The following is a 14,505-nucleotide window of genomic DNA, read 5'->3' on the forward strand; positions in this document are numbered from 1 at the left end:
TTATTTTATTTTATTTTATTTTTTTATTTATTTTTAAAAAGATTTATTTAGTTGTTAGAGTGCGCACCTGTGCAAGAGCCAAGTTCGAGGAGGGGCAGAGAGAGGGAGAAGTAGGCTCCCTTCAGTGCAGAGCCTGATGTGGGGCTTGGTCCCACCTGAGATCATGACCTGAGCCAAAGGCAGACGTCTACTTAACTGACTGAGCCACCCAACGGCCCTGCTCTCCTTCCTTTTAAACCCTTGTGACACATGTTTTAGCTTCCTCGTGGCCCTGGCTACATTCTGCATTGCGTCTTGTTTTTGGGGTGTACCCTGTACCACCTGCCTTAACTCCTTGACTAGACTTTAAGCTCTTCTAAGGCAGGGGTTGTTTCTTGCTCATTATTGTATCCTGGGCAGTGCCTTGCTTAGTACCTTATACACAGTAGGTGCTCAATAATTGTTATTAGACTGAAACCAACTTGGATTCTCTTATGGCTCTCAGCGTCTATCCTCTTTGTAGCCATGGTCCTCAGGTCTTGAGATAATGGAAAAGAATAAAAGGGGGAGAGGCAGAGAGTGTTTGCCTGAAAGAATCCTCAGAGATTCTGTTCACGTAGGAGCAGTCACAACAGTGGTAAAAGCTGAAATATTACAATATTTCAGATTCTTCTAGTAGCCTTACCCTTCTGTCAACCCAGTGTCACAAAAGAGGCAGAAAGTAAAGTCTCTGATGCTTTCCTACCAGGGATTCAGTCTTCTTTGATGTTGCATAATTAACTACAAGACAAGTAATTCATATAGTGCTTAGACAAAACACCTTCCCTGAAGCTTACCCACTGGTGGGATTAATTCCCCTAAGGAGGATGCTGGAGACAACTCCTGGTATAGAGGTAGGAGTGTATGACAGAACAGACTCAGAGAAAGTGATTTCCCTGACATTGCACAACAATTAGTGGCAGAACTGAGATTGGGCTCTCAGTCAATCTTGTTCTAGAAATGGAGCTCCTCTTTAGTCTGTGCTTTTGGGTCTGATGAGAACTGGCTTTCAGGATGAGGTATCTGGCTAGCTCAGGCGGAAGAACACTTGACTGTTGATCTCAGAATTAATCGTGAGTTTGAGCCTCATGCTGGATGTAGAGATTACTTAAGAATAAATAAATAAACTTAAAAAATTAAAAGAAAAAAGACTACAAAAAAAAGAACTGGATTTCAGGAGAGTAGGCTATGGCTGCCTACTTGCTGTTCATGGGACATCTGGGCAGAATTGCTCAGATGTAATAGAATCTGAGATTCTATTACAACTGTGATAGAAACAGTAGAGGGAAATTTCAGTGAACTGAAGAAAAACATGATTGTTCAAATTCAGTGGATTCATCCAGTTCACACTAAAGCCAACACTTACCTCTGTTTTCTTGTAAAATTCTTAGACTCCAAGAAGAAAGAGAAAAATCTTAAAATTTTGTAAGAAGAAAGGAGGTTCTCAAAGGAAAGAGAATTAGAATCTTATTGGGCTTCCCATATGTGACCCTGGAGGCAGGAAGGCAGTGGACCCGTACCTGCAGACTGTTCAAGGGAGAGGGGCCATGGTCCTCTGTATATGCAGCCAAGATGCCACTCATAGGTTATTGCAAAAGAAAGGCATTTCAGACACATGAAGGCATAAGTCATACAGTATGTCTTCAGGTGTGTAGCTGAGAAAATGTGCGGTAGAGTTCTCCAGTGGAAGGATGGTGAGAGCAGGGCTGAGATGATGAGGCTGGGCAAGAGTGCAGGAAGCAGTGGGGAGTAGTGTACCTGTCAGCGCATGTGGTTTAATCTCAGTGGCTATTGCTGTTCTGAGGTGCTTTTTATTGTGCTAAGTTACTGACGATAGAAAGGGACTGCTGTATGGAAAAACATAATAGGCTGAACATAAAAATTCTAAACTACCCTTGCAAAACCTAAGGCTTTGTGAGAAGGGAGGAGAGAGTAGGGAAATAAGTGGTCACTCAAATAAACAGAGCAAATGAAACATAGAGGCATGGTCGTTCACTTGTGTTCTGGAAGGAAAAGTGTCCAGTTTTGACTTTTGGGGATCAGAAGATATATTAGGACTAGATTTGGTTATGTATAGTAGACAACCCCTGCATAACAATGGCTTACACAAGAAAGGTTTATATGTTTTCATCTCATGAAAAAGTAAAGAGGTGGACAGTCTAGGACTGGTACAGTGGAATCAGAGTCATCTCAGACCCAGGTTCCTTATATCTTGCTGCTCTTCCATCCATGGCAGATTGCCTCCTGATTCAAGATGTCTGCTTGAGGTCCAGTCATCACATCTGCATTCCAGGAGACAGAGGGGGGAAAGGGGGTATACCCTTTCCCATCCAGACACTTCTCAAAAGTCTCACACAGCACTAGTATTTACACCTCATTGAGTAGAGCTTAGCCACACTGAGCTTCAAGGAAACATAGGGTGTGCTTAGCTAAAAATAGGAGTTCTCATGCAAAAGGAGAAAGGAGGAAAGAAAGAAATTGAGATCTCTGCCTCAGAAGATAATCACTAGCAGAATGTAAATTAAAACAAGTTTTCTTTTTTACCTTTTTAATTGGCAAAAAGTTACAAAGATTGATAAAACCAGCCGTACAGTAAATGGGGAAGTTGGTCCTCTTACATTGCTGGTGGGAGTATAAATTGTCCTAACTTTTGGGGGAACATAATCTGAAAATATCTGGTAAAAATTAAAATATCCCTAATCAGGAAACTCATCAGTGCACTTCTAGGAGCCTGTCCTGCAGGAATAAAGCACCAATGCAAAAATCAATACAAAGCTGTTTTCTGCACCACTGTTTGTATTGACAAAAAGGTGGGAGGAATGGAAGCACCTATCAGCGATAGATTAGGCAGTGATTACAAAGGAGCCAGCTTTCTCTCTTTTGACCCGGGAGAAGGCCACAACCTGTTGTAGGTTTCAAAGATAAATTGCATAATAATGTCTCTAGCAGGTGTTGCAAACTGGTGGCCCATGGTGGCACTTAACACTGTGTGCTGGGCACAGTGCTTTACACAGTGAATTGACTCTCTTTTCACAATGAAGTCATAAGGTTGGTACTATCCATTTACCTATTTTCAGAGGAGGAAATTGAAGCACAGAGAGACTAAATAACTTTCTTGTGGTCACCCAGCCAATACACGCTGGGCCCACAATGTGACTAGGCCTCCAGAATCTGAACTTTCATCAACTCTGCCACCCAGCCCAAGGAGCACTCTCTAGTCTCCCTCTTGGTTGCTTTGTACAGCCAGTTCAGTGCTTTACAAGTGTTCAAAATGGAAAGCTCTAAGTGGTGTACTTAGTTGCAGGCCCTGTGTGTCCTTATCCTGTTATTCCTGCAGCTTCACCAGTGACATGATCTGCCTGGGCTCCGCAGGCCCTTGATGGTATGACTTTGGGTTCTGGTGTGAGTCCCACTTAGTTATGTGTATTTATGTTGCTTGGCAGAAAGGCTCAGGAACACACCTTGCTGCTCGCTGTGATTACCTTTGGTGGCTAGAACCAGGAGGGTGGTCGGGAGAGGGTGTGTTGATGGCTTTTATTTGTACATCGTATTGGGTTTGACTTTTTAAAAAATATTTTATTTATTCATTAGAATACACAGAGAGGAGAGAGAGAGAGAGAGAGAGAGAGAGAGGCAGAAACACAGGCAGAGGGAGAAGCAGGCTCCATGCAGGGAGCCTGATGTGGGACTTGATCCTGGGTCTCCAGGATCATGCCCTGGGCTGAAGGCGGCGCTAAACCGCTGAGCCACCTGGGCTGCCTGGGTTTGACTTCTAACAACAGGGATCTGTTGCTTTTGTAGTTTTAGCAGGAAGTCCAATAAAGTACAATTTAAAAAGAATTGTTCCAACTCTGTGAAGAAAGTCCATGGTATTTTTTTTTAAGATTTTATTTATTTGTGCTCGCTTCGGCAGCACATATACTAAAATTGGAACGATACAGAGAAGATTAGCATGGCCCCTGCGCAAGGATGACACGCAAATTCGTGAAGCGTTCCATATTTAAAAAAAAAAAAAAAGATTTTATTTATTTTTTCATGACAGACACACACAGAGAAAGAGAGAGAGAGAGGGAGAGAGAGGCAGAGACACAGGTAGAAAGAGAAGCAGGCTCCGTGCAGGGAGACTGACGTGGGACTCAATCCCAGGTCTCCAGGATCACACCCCGGGCTGAAGGCGGCGCTAAACCGTTAGGCCATAAGGGCTTCCCTAGTCCATGGTATTTTGATAGGGATTGCATTAAATGTGTAAATTGGTCTGCACAGCATTGACATTTTCACAATGTTAATTCTTCCAATCCATGAGCATGGAATATTTTTCCATCTCTTTGTGTCTTCCTCAATTCCTTTCAGAAGTGTTCTGTAGTTTTTAGGGTATAGATCCTTTACCTCTTTGGTTAGGTTTATTCCTAGGTATCTTATGCTTTTGGGTGCACTTATAAATGGGATTGACTCCTTAATTTCTCTTTCTTCAGTCTCATTGTTAGTGTATAGAAATGTCACTGATTTCTGGGCATTGATTTTGTATCCTGCCACACTGCCGAATTGCTGTATGAGTTCTAGCAATCTTGGGGTGGAGTCTTTTGGGTTTTCTATGTGTAACTGTACCTTCCTTTCTGTCACTTGTTTGTTTCTTCCTCTAAAAAGATTTTATTTATTCATGAAAGACACAGAGAGAGAGGCACATAGGCGGAGGGAGAAGCAGGTTCTCTGTGGGGAGCCCGATGTGGGACTCGATCCCATGACCTCGGGATCACACCCTGAACCAAAGGCAGATGCTCAGCCGCTGAGCCACCCAGGTGCCCCCTGTCACTTCTTTTTTTTTTTTTTTTTTCCACATGTTTCTTTTGAGATTGTCTTTATACATCACTGCTTAAGCAAGGAGACCTGAGTTTTCCTTTCTGTAGGATGCAGGTTCACCCAGGCCATCAGTTGTAACATCTGACACCTTCTGACTTTTGAACATTTTATTCTGGAAGGTAGACATAGACAACAGGACAAAGGTTGCTCAGGAACCTCTGGGTTTGTGAGCCATGGAAGCCACGGGCTGGCTCCTGACGCAGCTCGCATGATCCTCCTACTGGATGTCTTGGAGAGGCAGCTGAGTGTTGCTCTCAGGACATGATTCAGGACAACTGTGACAAATGCCGTGGAAGAGAAGTGTGGGTGTTATCAAAGCCTGTAGGAGAAAGACATAACAGAGGGGGTCACAGAAGGGTTCCTGGAGGAAGTAAAATCTAAGGTAAGAACAGAGCAGGAAGGAACCAGGAGAGGAGGAAGGGGGAGGATGCTTTCATGGCCCCTCTTTACACCTGGCTATGAGAGACTGCAGAATAGGCAGAGCCACTGGTGAGCTCCAGAAACATTTTGGCAGCAGTTCTTGTCTATATATTTCTCCTTTCTTGACTGGGAGCCACTTCCAAGGGGCTGGCAAAGGGACTGCACACTCTCCACACAGAGCCTTTTCCTCTACAGGCAGGGCCTATGGTTCTTGAGGGTTTGGTACCTCTGAGCCCCTTCTTTGCTTCCCCTGTGGGGACCAAGCCCTGACCACTTGAGAGTGGGAGGCACGAGGAAGGAATCGAGTGAGGAAGCACACCGAAAGCAGGGACAGCAAGGATAAGATGCAACATTCAGATGGGAGCCTGGAAGGGATTGTTAAGGCAAGTCTTATCTGCTTTTAATTGAGGCTACTCCCAGGAGGTAGCGTCTACCTGGGTCCTGCCTGAGCTGAGCCTGAGCCCAGAGTTTCTGTCCCTCCACCCCCCCACCTCAAGTATCAACCCCAAGCATTCATACCACTTCCCCTTCCTCCTCTCCCCACACCACCCCCTGCCCCCATGCTGCAGGGGTGCTTGTGCCTACCGGGGGGGCCTTCTCTCCTTGAAGTCCTTTTGTGCAGTCCTTGAGCCTTTTGGGGGACAGCAGAACCAGGTGGCTGGGGGTGCTATTGGGGTGGCTTAAGTATTGCAGTCTTCTTTTGATCTTGCCCCTTTTCACGGTAGGCTGGGGGAATAGTTCATCCATTTTTATTGAGAACACAGCTGACCACTGGGTACTGTGCTGGGAGTTGAGAACTTTGTGTGCTGGGTGCTGTAACAATACTTATCCCACAGAGATAAGGGACACCTCAGCTCAAGGCCTTAATACTTCTGGAGCCCTGGGACGAGTGCCTGGCACCCACCAGTGCTCCTGAGTGGGCTGGTGCTGGTAGTGCTCCCAATAGCCACGTGAGGTAGACACAGAGGGAGAATTGAAGCTTAGAGAGGTGCTTGCCTGCTGTCATGTAGGTGGTTGGTGGCAGAGCTGCATTCAGATCTGGCACATTGGACTTGGAGGTGCCATCTCTGGTGGTGAATGAGATAGCTGTGACTCACCTGACAGACCTTGTGGTCGAGCGGGGAGATGCCCAGGGAAAGCACAATTCCCTGTCAGGGTGACAGGTGTTGTGGCAGGCTAAGTGGAGGGCACACAGAGGAAGGACCCTCCATAGACTGAGGACCAGAAGCACGGCGAAGGGGCAGGTTTCCCAGGCAGAGTCCTCAGTGTGATCAGTGTCACCTCCCCGTCACTTGGCGGTTATCTCTGTCTCTTCTGGGCTTTGGTGAAGAGGCAGTAGCTTAGTGGTCTGTGTGCATGCTCACTTAGTGGTTAATCATTGAGGGCAGGTATGTGGCCGCTCATCCCTGCCAGACTCTTGAGACCTTGTCCCTTAGACCCTCCCACCGGGAAGACCTCTCCTCTTCTTCCACAGACCGAGTGACCTGAAGTTATCACTATGGATTCCCCAACTTTCTTGGGGACACATGTGCAGATGGCCTGGTTTTATGGATCTGTGCTACCCAACCCACCTCTCCACTTCTGTCCCTCGAGAACATTTGGCGGTCCCATAGGACTGTTCTCTTGCAGTTACACATAAATGAATGAAGCATTACGGAACTGTGGTTGACAATCCAATCCAAGCTAAATAAATCCCACCATGACCCTGGTAGCCCAACAAGTCAAACTGTATTTGTGCTGCCCATTTTCCTTCTACCCTGTCTACAGGGCAGGTGGGATTTTGTACAGTTGTGCCCCTTGCCTCTTTTTTCCTTGACATGTTTGGAAGTGGCCACCAGGTGGAGCCAAAGCACCAAGCACCGGACTCTGCCCTCCTATGTCTGGAATACCTGGCTGTGAGCCATCTCCAAGAGCTGGTCTGTGCAAGTTCACTTTCAGTTTTCTCCCCAAATGCTGTGTTGCTCACAGCATTATTTTATCATTTATTTTAAAATATTTTATCCTTTTTTTTTTTAATTTATGATAGTCACACAGAGAGAGAGAGAGAGAGGCAGAGACATAGGCAGAGGGAGAAGCAGGCTTCATGCAGGCTCCATGCACCAGGAGCCTGACGTGGGATTCGATCCCGGGTCTCCAGGATCACGCCCTGGGCCAAAGGCAGGCGCCAAACCGCTGCGCCACCCAGGGATCCCTATCATTTATTTTAAAATAAATTGAACAATCCTGATGTGTACAAAAAGTAGAAAGTGAAAGTGCAGTAGACTTTTAAGACATTAATAGTGGAGTGTGCATCTTACTTGTATGTGTGTGTCCACAGGAGTGTGTAAATGTCAGAAAACATGTCCAGATGTCACTTTCTCAGCACTTGTCAGACTCGCCTGTTTAAGATCGTGATCTGTTTTTCCCCCTCTGCCTAGCACCTAGCCCTGTTTTACCTTTTTCCTCTCCCTGACACTCTGTATCTTTCACTGCATGCTTTATTTATTGTCTGCTGCCTCCCCTAGAACTACTGAGGGACATCCAGCTTTTTCTCCACTGCTCTACGTGCAGCACCTAGAATGGTACCTGACACATACTGTCAGTAAATACTTGCCGAATGAATTACTAAGGGTGGTGGCTGTGTCCTGAGTCGGTGGACACTTTCTCTGCCCATAGATATTGATCTATCTGGTTGTTTTAACCCACTGCCTTGGGTCCCCTTGAATTGATGTATTCCAACTGCCGGTACTGAAACAGACTGGTGAGGTTTTCTAGAATTTTCTTCCCTTCTTTGAAGGTGGTGGTTGCAGCCAGTGACCTTACTGGATTATACTCTAGTGTTGCCTGTCTGATGATTTTCCTTGCTTTGCTCAGACTCTGGGTGAAGTCCCTCGCAAACAGCATCCCATGTGGTCCTCATGCCCATGAGAAAGGTGCGTCTCTCTTTGCAGGTGACGAGCTGGGGCTTAGAGGACAGGCCCCTGGCCCAGGCAGCTCTCCAGCTGAACGTTGACCTACACTCTTGGGGGAGTTCTTTCCATACTAAGGATCTTACTTCATCCTTTCTCATGTGACATTTCAAATACTCTCTCCCCAGTGTTTTGATGTTCTTACATCTTTTTTCATGATGTCCTTTCTTATACATTTTTAAGTTTTTTTTTTTTAACTTATTTAAGAGAGAGAGAGTGCGAGCATGCATGAGTAGGGTAAGGGGCAGAGGGAGAAGCAGGCTCCCTGCTAAGCAGGGAGGTTCAATCCTGGGACTCCAGGATCATGACCTGAGCCGAAGGCAGACACCCAACCAACTGAGCCACCCAGGTACTCCCAGAGCTTTAATTTTTAATGTAGCTAAATCTGCCAGTGGTTTCTTTTATTTTTCTGGCTTTTGTATCATCCTAGAGAGGAATTCTTCACCTCACACTTATTTAAAAAATAATGATTAGCGTTTCCTCGTATTTTTCCTTCGTAATTTTCCTCATAATTTTCCTCGTAATTTCCTCGTATTAGCGTATTTTTATGGGGGATTTTATGTTTGATTAAATCTATCAAAGTTTTATTCTTATATATGATACTGGGTAATATTTTTTATTTGTATTTTTTATTTTTTTAAAAGTTTTAATTTGAATTCTGATTTGTTTTTTTTTTTAAGATTTTATTTATGTATTTGTAACAGAGAGAGAGAGAGAGTGCAAGAGTGCATAAGCAGGCAGAGGGAGAGGGAGAAGCAGGCTGACATGGGGCTCGATGCCAGGACCCTGGGATGATGACCTGAACTGAAGGCAGACTCTCACCAACTGAGCCACCCAAGTGCCTCTAAATTCCTAAATTCCAGTTTGTTAACATACAGTATAATACTAATTTCAGGTGTACAATTTAGTGATTCAGCACTTACATAAAAAACCCATTCCTCGGGATCCCTGGGTGGCGCAGCGGGGGATCCCTGGGTGGCGCAGCGGTTTGGCGCCTGCCTTTGGCCCAGGGCGCGATCCTGGAGACCCCGGATCGAATCCCACGTCGGGCTCCTGGTGCGTGGAGCCTGCTTCTCCCTCTGCCTGTCTCTGCCTCTCTCTCTCACTGTGTGCCTATCATAAATAAATAAAAATTAAAAAAACAAAAACAAAAACAAAAAAAACCCATTCCTCGCCCCAGGTGCTGTCCTTAATTCCCATCACCACCTATTTCACCAATCTCCCCCTACCCCATTTCCCCCTGCCCTGTGACCATCCATGTGTTCTCTCTAGTTAAAAGTCTGTTTCTTGGTTTGCCTCGCTCTCTTTTTCCCTGTGTTCATTTGTTTTTCTTAAGTTATTAGATAAAAATTTTAAACAAATCCTCCCTCCCCTGCTTAAGTGCATAGTAAATTGTTTCATCAACATTTATTACATGATTCATCCTTCCCTGCTATTTGCAATGCCATCTTGACTAGGTATTAAGTCTCACATGTACTTGACCCTATGTTCTGGAATGTGTACTGTCCTGCTAATCCGTTCATCTCTCGACCGTTTCTCCTCATCTGTGGCTTTCTGGCAGAACAGGTCACTTTTCATCAGACTTATTTTTTTTCAAAACTTCTTAGCTTTTAAAAATTATTCTTCCAGATGAAATTTTAAATCAATTTGTTGAATTCCAAATTGAATCCCCTTAGGATTTAGAGTGACCTTGTATTTTATTTATAGATCATTTGGGGAGAATTGATGTCTTTACAATATTGTCTCTTTGCTCAGAGTAGTGAGACGTCTCTCCTTTGATTTGTCTTCTCTTTTGTTAGGAAAATATCATAATTTTCTTCAAATGATTTCTGTACATGTCAAGTTTATTTCTAGGTAATGTTTGGTTAGTAGACTCTCAGGCTGCTGAGTTTTCTAGCTGTCTATTGTTTGGACAGAAGAGACCGTTGATTTTGTGGCCAGATGTCTAACATTCAGAGCTTCTCCTCAGTCCAGTTCCATTTGCTTCAAATCTTCTAGGAATTCTGAATCTTTGGTTTGGTGATGTCATCCTTCCCTGTATTTCAACACTGCAACAGATTTCTTATTATTCTTGTCTTTTCATTTCAACAAGATTTAGAGAAGGGAAGTCAGATGTGTGGACCCAGTTCATTGTCTTGGAGCTTAGATCTGTTTATATGGTTTGATATGAAAATGTCATTTCCTCTCTGTGCTTTGGTACCACCACCCATACCATCCCCTGCAGTGTTCTCCGTGGAATGTGGAATGCTACTTGAAGACAGCCTAGATCCAAGGATGTTCTTCACCTTCCTGCTCCCACCTCACGGGGTGCACTCTTTATTCCTACAGGGCTTTGTTGTGCTGCTGCCCAGGAGGTTTCCCCTCCCCTTCTCCAGGCAGACCTCACCTACTCCCCCTTGCTCTCAGATAACTGCCTTCCCATTTAGCTGGGGGAATGCCAGGTTGTGGGTGTTGAGTCAAGACTCAGTGGTATTTGTCAGGAAGGCCCAAGAGTGTTGTCCAGTTCTCGAACCTGTTCTTCACCTTGATATTTCTAAAGTTCAAGATGATGACAAGGAAAGTAGCAAAGAATTAAATTACCCTCATTGTGAGCCAGCCAGCATCTGTCACAGGGCTTGCTTCTTGAAGCTGGCTGAGGCAAGTGATGAGCTCACTGCCCAGTGGGGCCTCCTACGCCCCCTGAGCATGACCTGGACCTGGGGTCCTTAGTTTCTTCTGGCCAGCAGCAGCGTACAGAAACAGGCCAGGCAGGCACACATAGGGGTGTGTGTGTGAGTTCCACGGGTCTCACAGCAGCAGTGAGGAGAAGAGGTGCCTTGAACAGGTGTGAGACTTTATGGTACTTAGTGATATTCTGAACAGAAGTGGCTGTCAGTGATCTGGACTGGTCCCAGTCAGACCAGTGAATTCCTCTGCCTTTGGCAGGGACTAGGAGGAAGAGAGGGACCCCTTGTTCCTCACAGTAAACTTTCTTCTAGCCCCATCCTCTATCTGCTGTAGGTAACATATGTTTGGCCCACATGTAACAGGTATAAAACGCCTGAACTTCAGCAGCCCAGAGCTGCAACTCTCAATTAATGGTGGGCACAGGAAATGATGAGCCCCTGGCGTTAGGTCTGGTTGTGGAGATTGTGTGTGTGTGTATGTGTGTGTGTGTGTGTGTGTGTGTGTGTGTGTGTGTTGGGAGATGGCGGGGGTGGGGTGGGGGGGTGGGATGTGAGGGCGTAGAATTGCCTTTTTTTTTTTTTTTTAGAATTTCCTTTTAAATTTAACTTTTTATATTGAAATAATTTTAGACTTACAGAAAAGCTGCACAGTAGTACACAGCATTTACATATATCCTTCCCTCAGCTTGTGTGTGAATAGTTTATATAGGCTTAATCCAGTTATTAAATTAATTTAGGTGAGTTAATACAGGTATGATGCTATGAATTGGACTGTCGACTTTTCAGATGCCACCAATTCTTACCCCCCTCCACCATGTTCTTTTTCTGTTCCTGTCTCAATCCAGGATCCCTCCTTGTATCTAGTTGTGGGGCCTCAGTAGTGTCCTCTAGCCTGGGACAGCTCCCTGTCTTGAGAGTCAGGTCAGGTCCTCACTGAAGGAAATTTATTGTTTGGTTCTTGTGCTTCTGCTTCACATTCCTATAGAGTAAAAGCGTCTCATCCTGAGGGAGTTCACCAAGCCCCTGCATACTGGCGTGGATACCCCTGTGCAAATCAGGCTCTCCTGCCTCCCCAGGGCCGCCCTCCTCTAGGTAAGGTCTGAGCAGCAGCCACCATCTTCCCCCATCCTGGGGCGGAGGGGCAGGCAGGGGAAGCAGTTACCACAGTCCTACCCTTCCCAGCTTTCCTGAGATGTACTCTGCCAGATGTCCCTTCTTTCTCTTGCAGTTTTGATATTTTGTTCTCCCTTACTTATTCTGAGCCTCAGAAAGAACATGCTTAGGAGTCACCTCAAGTTCCCAGAAAACCCCAGTCTCCATCTCCCACCTTCTGTGTTCTGCCCAGTAGACTCTGGAAGACTTAGGCATTTGTTGTGCCTTTGTGCACCTGGCTGTCCCTGACTGAGGCCCAGGGCATGCTTGCCATCAGAGCCCCAGGCTGTTCTCACCTCTGTCCTGAGTGGTGCTGTGCTAGCTTTTGCCCCTGGCTGACTTTTTTCTCCCTTTCCACTGCCTGCCTCTGTATGAGGCCACTGGCTGGGAGGGACATGGAGTACCTTCTCTTATCGTTCAGGCATTTCTCTAGGTTCCTTCTGGAGCAAGATTTGGGATGCAGCCTGTTTCTCTCCAGCTGGGTATGCTCTACATACAGAAGAATTTGCCTTCCTTAGTGTATGTATGTATGTAAAAAACTCTTCCTGAGAGTTTTTTATTGATTATTTATTTATTTAAAAGATTTTTTACTTATTCATGAGAGACACAGAGAGAAGGCAGAGACATAGGCAGAGGGAGAAGCAGGTTCCTTGCAGGGAGCCTGACGTGGGACTCGATCCCGGGACTCCAGGATCATGCCCTGAGCCAAAGGCAGATGCTCAACTGCTGAGCCAACCAGGCGTCCCTTGATTGATGTTTTAGAAGGTTCCCTCTGTGTCAAAAATCAACCCTGAGGAGGCAGGGGTGCGACGGGAGAGTATGAGGAGGGTACTACCCTAGAGCAGAGATTGGGTCGGCTGGACATGGTGGTGATGGTGAGGCCAGGAATGTTCCACAGGGAGGACTGTTTCTGCTATGGCTTCCCAGGGGGACACAGTCTCCCCGTTCGTCAGGTTCTAGGCTATGCTTCCTGCCTTCCCCAGAGCATGTGCTCTTGGTATCTTAAGATGGAGTAAGTGATGATGAGGACTGGGCAGAGTCGGGCCCTGGTTCCCTATCTAGATACCATGATGTCCCATATGCAGAAAGGGGAGAGTCACTATCCAGCTTCTAAGGGTGCTCCCAGGGCTGTTGAGGGGGTCTGGCATGCTCGGGGCAAACCACTCTCATTCTCGCCCTCCCTTTTCCCCCTTTTGCCTGATGCTGCCTTCAAGCCCTCACCCACAGGGATCCCTAGGCCTCTGGTTTCCCTCAAGTCTGCCTCCCCTGCTATGGAGAAATCAGGCCTTGCCTAGTGGCTGCACATGGGGACCTCTCCCCTTTGCCTGTGTTCTGCAGCCTTGTTTTGGAAGGGAGGAGAAGCCTTTGGTTTGAAGAGTAATTGTATGTGTACGCAGGAGGGATGGGGAAGCTCTATTGGCCTTTTCATTGGGGGTGGGGGGGTGGTATTAAAAAAACTATCCAGCCAACCAAATGATTGGTTTTCTTTCAAGAACCTTTCCTGGTTTTATGAGATGTGCATATTCTTCACTCACATTTCTCTTCCTGCCTCAACTTCAGTGTGATGTCTTATGGTCTTACACTAAGAGAGCCCTGCCTGTGCCTGCTCTGGCCCAGAGTGAGCATGGTGGTGAGGAGTGCTAGCACCACAGGTGTAGCTGTCACTTACCAGCTGCCCCTAGCCCACAGAATCCTAGGGACCCCTTTGACTGTCGGCGAGGTGGGTGCCACCATTGTTCCTGTTTATTTTTATTTTTATTTTTTTTAAACTTATTATGCTGAGGACGTAGTTCTCGAATTTTCTTTTTTATTTATTTATGATAGAGAGAGAAGGAGAGAGGCAGAGACACAGGCAGAGGGAGAAGCAGGCTCCATGCACCGGGAGCCCGACGTGGGATTTGATCCCGGGTCTCCAGGATCGCGCCCTGGGCCAAAGGCAGGCGCCAAACCGCTGCGCCACCCAGGGATCCCATTGTTCCTGTTTAATAGGCAAGGAAGGTAGAGCTTAGTTAGGTCAGGGGGCTTGCCCAGGGCACAAGTAAGTGCTGGTGAGAATTCAGGTCCTTGCTCTGTAGCTGTCTTGTTCTTAGCTTCTATCAGGCCTTCACCTGCAGCTGTGAACCTGCAGGGAGGAGGGTACCATTTGGAGGGTGTTGAACTCCAGGCTGCTGTAAGACCTCCCAAATCCACCTGTGCTCTAAGTTCTGTCATGCTAAAGAATGGGTGCTGTAAATATATCTTACTGCATTGTAAGTGGCTGTGGATGTTGCTGTGGTTATTAGACCACAGATCAATTTAAGTGTGTTGGTGACTTATAACAGCTTTTTGTTTCCAGGGGTTTTTTCTTAGTCAACAGATATCAAAAATAGAACTAGTCTTTCTTTTAGTGTTGAAAAGGGTAGTCTCTAAAATACATTTATGTATATATCTGTACATTTCCTTAT

General features: G+C 46.0%; 1 protein-coding gene and 1 non-coding gene across 13 annotated transcripts in view; both read left to right on the forward strand.

Moving 5' to 3' along the window:
- The window catches only part of RALGPS1 (Ral GEF with PH domain and SH3 binding motif 1), a 295,262-nt gene that overhangs the window by 27,136 nt on the left and 253,621 nt on the right, over positions 1–14,505 (forward strand). The window contains exon 3 of one of the 12 annotated variants that reach the window (XM_077850724.1): positions 11,895–12,001. The exons of the other annotated variants lie outside the window; for them this stretch is intronic. The gene's annotated coding sequence lies outside the window, so the exon portion shown is untranslated. The remainder of the gene's footprint in view (positions 1–11,894; positions 12,002–14,505) is intronic. 12 annotated transcript variants of the gene reach the window in all.
- LOC144287262 (U6 spliceosomal RNA) lies at positions 3,916–4,022 on the forward strand. Its single transcript, XR_013355106.1, has one exon. It is a non-coding gene; the product is annotated as a U6 spliceosomal RNA (small nuclear RNA).

The sequence above is a fragment of the Canis aureus genome, chromosome 16 (genome assembly GCF_053574225.1).
Source record: "Canis aureus isolate CA01 chromosome 16, VMU_Caureus_v.1.0, whole genome shotgun sequence".
Taxonomy (NCBI): Eukaryota; Metazoa; Chordata; class Mammalia; order Carnivora; family Canidae; genus Canis; species Canis aureus.